The following is a 7,379-nucleotide window of genomic DNA, read 5'->3' as shown; positions in this document are numbered from 1 at the left end:
GACTTTTTTTCATGATTTGAACGACATGCTTTACTATGACTTTTTTATGATTTTGAATGACATGTTATACAATGACTTTTTTTTTCACGATTTTGAACGACATGCTATGCTATGACTTTTTTTATGATTTTGAATGACATGTTATGCAATGACTTTTTTTCATGATTTTGAACGACATGCTATACTATGACTTTTTTTCATGATTTTGGATGACATGCTTCACTATGACTTTTTTTCATGATTGTGAACGGCATGCTATACTATGACTTTTTTTTCATGATTTTGAACAACATGCTATACTATGCCTTTTTTTTCGTGATTGTAAACGACATGCTATACTATGACTTTTTTTATGATTTTGAATGACATGTTATACAATGACTTTTTTTCACAATAATGAACGACATGCTTTACTATGACTTTCTTTTCATGATTTTTGACGACATGCTATACTGACTTCTTTTTAAAATTTTTGATTACATACTGCTGTGTAAGTTTTCATTTCATATTATACTGTGAGTGTTTTATGACATTTTTTTTATGTCATAATATACTCTGACTTTTTTCATGACATTTAATGTCATTTAATGCCATAGTATAGTATGAACTTTTATTTTTTACACTAATTTATGACTTTGTGACATTTCTATGACGTACTATACTGTGACTTCTTTATATTTGTGTCATGCTTTGTTATAACTTTTCATGATATTTGTCATGACAGTATAATATTACATTTTCAATATATACTTTCTAATCACTCCAGAGAAAATAGAATACAAACAGAAAACACAAACGTGTGGCATGTAACACTATATGACTTTTTCATGACATTTTTTAATATGAATATAAAATGACAGTCTTGTGACATTTTTATGCGCATATTCAGACAAAGGACTTGTCTCTGTACTCGTTTTATTAGATCTTAGTGCAGCGTTTGACACAATTGACCATCAAATTCTACTGCAGAGACTAGATCACTTAATTGGCCTAAAAGGTTCTGCACTGAGCTGGTTTAAATCTTATTTATCTGATCGTTTTCAGTTTGTTCACGTTCATAATGAATCGTCCTTACGTACCAAAGTGTGTTTTGGAGTTCCGCAAGGTTCTGCTCTTGGACCAATCCTATTTACTCTATATATGCTTCCTTTAGTTAACATCATTAGAAATCACTCTATAAATTTCCATTGTTATGTGGATGATACACAGTTGTATTTATCGATGAAGCCAGAAGAAAGTAATCAAGTAACTAAACTCCATAACTGCCTTAAAGACATAAAAACCTGGATGAGCACCAATTTCCTGATGTTAAATTTAGACAAAACTGAAGTTATTGTTCTTGGCCCCAAACAACTCAGAGACTCTTTATCTGATGACATAGTTTCTCTAGATGGCATCGCTCTGGCCTCTAGCACTACCGTAAGAAACCTCGGAGTAATATTTGATCAAGATTTGTCTTTTAATTCTCATTTAAAACAAACCTCATGGACTGCATTTTTTCATCTGTGTAATATTGCGAAAATTAGGCCTATCCTGACCCGAAAAGACGCAGAAAAATTGGTCCACGCTTTTGTTACCTCAAGGCTGGATTACTGTAACTCTCTATTATCAGGTAGCTCTAGTAAGTCCTTAAAAACTCTCCAGCTAATTCAGAATGCAGCAGCACGTGTACTAACAGGAACTAAGAAACGAGATCATATTTCTCCTGTTTTAGCTTCTCTGCACTGGCTCCCTGTAAAATCCAGAATTGAATTTAAAATCCTTCTGTTAACTTATAAAGCTCTAAATGGTCAAGCTCCGTCATATCTTAGAGAGCTCATAGTGCCTTATTATCCCACCAGAATTCTGCGCTCTGAGAACGCAGGGTTACTCGTGGTCCCTAAAGTCTCCAAAAGTAGATCAGGAGCCAGAGCTTTTAGCTATCAGGCTCCTCTCCTGTGGAATCATCTTCCTGTTACGGTCCGGGAGGCAGACACCGTCTCCACATTTAAGACTAGACTTAAGACTTTCCTCTTTGATAAAGCTTATAGTTAGGGCTGGCTCAGGCTTGCCCTGTACCAGCCCCTAGTTAGGCTGAGTTAGGCCTAGTCTGCCGGAGGACCCCCTATAATACACCGGGCGCCTTCTCTCCCTCTCTCTCTCTCTCTCGTATTCTATTACTGCATCTTGCTAACTCGGCCATTCTGGATGTCACTAACTTGGCTTCTTCTCCGGAGCCTTTGTGCTCCACTGTCTCTCAGATTAACTCATATCGCAGCGGTGCCTGGACAGCGTGACGTGTGTGGTTGTGCTGCTGCCGTGGTCCTGCCAGATGCCTCCTGCTGCTGCTGCCATCATTAGTCATTAGTCATACTTCTACTGTTATTATACACATATGATTATTGTCACACTTGTATACTGTCAGATATTAATACATACTTTCAACATATTGTACCGCAGTAGCCAGAACTATAACTATAATATTATTACTTTCAATAATGTTGTTGTAAGCTACTGTCATTACCTGCATCTCTCTCTCTCTCTCTCTCTCTCTCTCTCTCTCTTTCTCTGTCTCATTGTGTCATGTGGATTACTGTTAATTTGTTATGCTGATCTGTTCTGTATGACATCTATTGCACGTCTGTCCGTCCTGGAAGAGGGATCCCTCCTCAGTTGCTCTTCCTGAGGTTTCTACCGTTTTTTTTTTCCCGTTAAAGGGGGTTTTTTGGGGAGTTTTTCCTTATCCACTGTGAGGGTCATAAGGACAGAGGGATGTCGTATGCTGTAAAGCCCTGTGAGGCAAATTGTGATTTGTGATATTGGGCTTTATAAATAAAATTGAATTGAATTGAATATACAGAAGCTCTGAGACAAATTTTTAGAGAAATAATGCCGGCAAAGAAAAATATTTCACCTGCCAAACTTGTCTTTTTCTTTTACCTTCTTTGAGGTTAAAAAACAAACAGACAAAAAAGTAACTACAAGAAATCAAATTGTTTTTATGTGATTTTTTTTAAATTATAGCATACTATACTATGACACCCCTATCAGTCAGTGGACATGATATGTATTGACATGCCGACAGAGCCTGTCATCAAAATACAAACTGAAAACAAAGATAACAATATTTTTATAAACAAATACTTCAAAAATTGTATGCAACACAGATTTATCAACAAAGTAAGGTACTATATAATTAACCTGAGAGGAAAGAAATGGTTAAACTAAGCACCGTAACAATATCTACTGTGATTCTCTGCCGACACCAACCCTGCTTTAAACACACACATACACACAACACTCAGCACATAGAGCATACACAAATAAACAATTATCTAGTCCTGCAGCAGACACAATGGATGCATCTTTGATCAGAGGAGGCCAACAAGTGTGCTACTGTTTCTGATTGGGTTCTGCATGTATTGCGTATCTGCCCTGAGTGTGTGTGTGTGTGTGTGTGTGTGAGAGTGAGTGTGTGTGTTTTGACTGTGTCAAATGTGGCATAGCTTTCTAATTACACATTGGGCTGCACAAAGCATGTCTCAAAGCAGGTGAAAAATAAATAGTGATACTCCTTTTTGACTGAAGACACATGCATGCACAAACCAAAAAAAACCCCCAATACAAAACAAAGTCTAATCAAACAGGATCTAAATGTTCTTGCTAGACGCTCGTGGATGAACATGGTCTGATTAATGAACCAGAGATGCATGACAAAGGGCCATGACTGGTGCTAATGTGATTTTAGTGATGCATGTCTCTTGTGTTTACCCATCTGACTCTGATTTATGACATTCACCCTTACCAGACTCTTACCTGTTATTACATATAAATATCTGGTAGGGTTGAATTTATTTCTGGATGCTACTTATAATCGATGTGTTCTTTTAAAGCTCCTTCAAAGCATAAACCGCTGGGTTTATTCTAGGATGCACAATGTCAGAAATGAAACATTACAGAGCATGAAAAATATAAACTCAAAGACTGACATGTAAACAGCCTAAGTGATCCAGAATTATAACTTATTTCAGTGGCACACAGAATCCAGCCTCCTTCATCAGCAGCAATGACACTGTTTCATATCTAAGCAAACATGAACCTCAGAGCTTGGACTGAAAAATGAAAGCTTTTTTTTGTGATTTTTTATTTATTCATCGCTTATGAAAAACGAAAGCTTCACTCTGGGTAACATCAACCTACTCTTTGCTGACTCCAAGCTGCCAGCTACATCAAAGTAGAATCCCACCCCCAAAGAATCAAGTATCCATACGCAAAAAGAAGAAGAAGGAGAAGAAGAAGAACCTTTGACTGTTTTCCAGCACTTCAGGCTTCAGCTTAAAACTTGTTTTTCAACTTCAGTGGTTTAAGAAAAAATGTTAAACCTGACAACTGGGCATATTTAACACCCTCCCTTTCCTAAACAAGAGTTGGAAATCAAATATAACTGAGGGCCTCCTGCTAATATACTTAAGTAAACTAGCAGTGCTTTGAGCTAAATGCTTTTTGGATATGCTAACATGCTCAGTGAGCCCAGTCTCACTTCAAAGTTGTTGAAATTTGGTGCTTGGGCAGTGACTTACAGCATCAGAAACCAACGAAAAAAGGCATCCTTTAATGTCGACATGACACATGGCTGGTTGCCGTTATAGTGGTGGTGGGCGGCAACGTGGGGGTAACGTGGCAGGCGGGAGGGGTGTTGGATGGGTCCAACAAACCCCAATTTTGACCAGAGAGAGCGGTGTTTGGGTCCCGTAAGATTCAAAAGCCAAACCCTGTTCTTTTTCTGAAACCTAACCATTTGTTTTCATTGCTTAAACATCAACTGGCAGCGCTGAACCGACGTAGTGCATTTATTTTGAAAGAGACTGTATGTAAACATTAAATTTCCTGCGAAAACGGAAGTGTATTTTGAAAGACTATGCATGTAACAGGCAGAACTTGTCACCGTGTCCCAGTACGTCAACAACCAACGCACCCAGGGTACCTTGCACGTCGTATGTGGACATGGAAAGTCCATGACCAAACAGCAGCTAGACGAGAAGATCATACACCTTTCACAAGCGTTTATGAAATACAAGGACATAGCCAGCAACTGGTTAGCTTAGCTTAGCAGGAGAAACAGCTAGCCTGGCTCTGTCCAAAGGTGACAAATGGGGAGGGGGGACATGTCCTCTGTGTCCCCATCTATGTTGATTGCCTCATATTTAAGGTGGGTAATGAGAGTGGTATTGCTTGTCTCATTTATCTGCCAGAAAGGCTTTGCCCATCCTAAAGCCATGTCTCTACCATGGATACTGTACCTGCTCAGCTTATCAAACAGATTGCTACAATCAGACCTTTTCACTTTATTTTATCCACTTTATTTTACATAGTTTCCTTGTTTAATTAACATTATGTAAAATAAATTCAGAAATTAATTCAAACACAAAGCATCTGTTAGGGCTGTAACTGTCAAAAATAAATAAATAAAACACACCAGGCTCTGCTGGTGCAAAAACTGTGTCCCTCTTTGAAATAACAGTTGTAAAGCAGGGGCTTCAAAAACATTTATGCAACTTTGAAAAGGAATCTAATTTTAAAAGTGCTCCCATGAAAGTTCAAATGTGGCACAGGATGCCCTCCTCCTCCTCCTCCTCCAAGGGAGAAACTTTACTCTTATCCTCAGCAGCAGGCTGAGCCAGGTCTCATGTCTTTCCTCGGGATAAATTCTCAGTCTGATGCTCAGAGCACTCTCGTCTCCATCCCACATTGAGAAAAAAAAGCCTCTTCTCTGACACGCCAGTAAACCTGAGGCAACTAAAAATGGCCTCTCTCAGAGGAAAGCCTGTGTGACTCCAGTCTGACCCCGCTGCTTCTCTCTCCTCCTTCACTGCTGCAAAGAACACAAGATTTAAGATGGCGAGGAGGCAAACTAATTCACTCCAGCTGGAGGCAATGACTGCATGTGTGTGTTTTCAAGCTCTATTTCTTTCACACACCGCATACACACGTGCATGCACATGCTCAACTACATCCACTTGAAGGACTGTACTTTTTTCTCTGACATACTGTCTTCACTTGTGTGTGCGAGTGTGTCTCATATTCAGACACAGAGGACCTCCGTGAAGCCAGACAGCAGGTTACCATATCATCATTTCCCATAATTCCCCTGTAATTCTCCCAGTAGGCTGAAGTTACAGGAGCACAGTGAATGGTGAGGTAGTAACAACAACAATAAAAGGATAAAAGGAAGGTGGAAGAAATCAAGAAAGGAGGCACAAAGATGAGCAGAAGGTGTGCAGGTTGTGGGGTCAGATAGCAGATCCATAACATCTCATGTCTATGCTACTCAAAACAAAAGTGTCAGGGTCATGTCTGTGAGGTCATTGCAGTTCAGACAATTGTATATTTCTCTGTCAGAAACATAATACACAATAATGTAGTTTTAGTTTTGGTAGACAACTTCTGGGTTTCACTATGCAGCCATTACTCTAAAATAATTACTGTAACAAGACGAACGCTCTGCAGCAGCCACTCTGTTTATGTATCTGTTCACCTCAGGGGGTGAGCAGGGGAGGTGTGTCAAGTCACAAACATGGCACATGGCACGTACCAGACTGCACATACTCGTAACTTGACCTCTTATTTGTCATTTGCTTCTGTGTGTGTGCAGGGAAGAAAGCTCATGATTATAAGTTGTGATATCAGTAATGCCACGCAGACTGACACCAGACCTAGGAGCTGTCCTTAAGAGAGAAGGGTAGAGCAGAGGTGAACTGCGAAGACAAAGAGACAGAGGACACGATGGATGACTAAATGTCCTCAATTAAAATGGAGGCGATAAGGAGGAAGACAGGAAGGAGAAAATGAATATATGAGAGAGAGTCAGAGATATTTATCGCTGGCGGCCATGTTTTTTGACCAATCTTGCTCATTTACAGTGGAAATGAGATTCGCAAAAGTCTATTCATTTTTTATATTATGCAAATTAGCACAGAATTCATCATGGTGGACTTTTATGTCCAAGAGGCTTTTTGTAGAACACATTGAGCTGAATATCTGTGCCAAATTCCAAGTCAATCTCAGCTACAGTGTGAGGGGCATGGCCTTCCAAAATTGCGTTTTTGAGTTTTAATTACAGCCAAGTTTCATGTTTCTAGCTCATTCCAGCTCACCAAAATTTGAGTCATGGCAGAAGACAACGAACAATAGCAATAAACTCAATAAGGCTCTGCCCTCTTGAGGCTTGATCCCTAATTATTACCGAGCTCTGTGCACATGTAGCTGACTATGGCCCAATTCCAATCCGATCCCTTACAGACTCAGTGACTTAGAGGCGCGTTCATGTGAAGTGCGTGAGTGCGTGAGGGCTGTCCCATTGTCAAATCGTCAAGTCAGTGAGTCAGTGAGCGAGCCCTTTA

This window comes from Epinephelus fuscoguttatus, linkage group LG5 (assembly GCF_011397635.1).
Source record: "Epinephelus fuscoguttatus linkage group LG5, E.fuscoguttatus.final_Chr_v1".
Taxonomy (NCBI): Eukaryota; Metazoa; Chordata; class Actinopteri; order Perciformes; family Serranidae; genus Epinephelus; species Epinephelus fuscoguttatus.
This window is presented reverse-complemented; position numbering follows the sequence as displayed.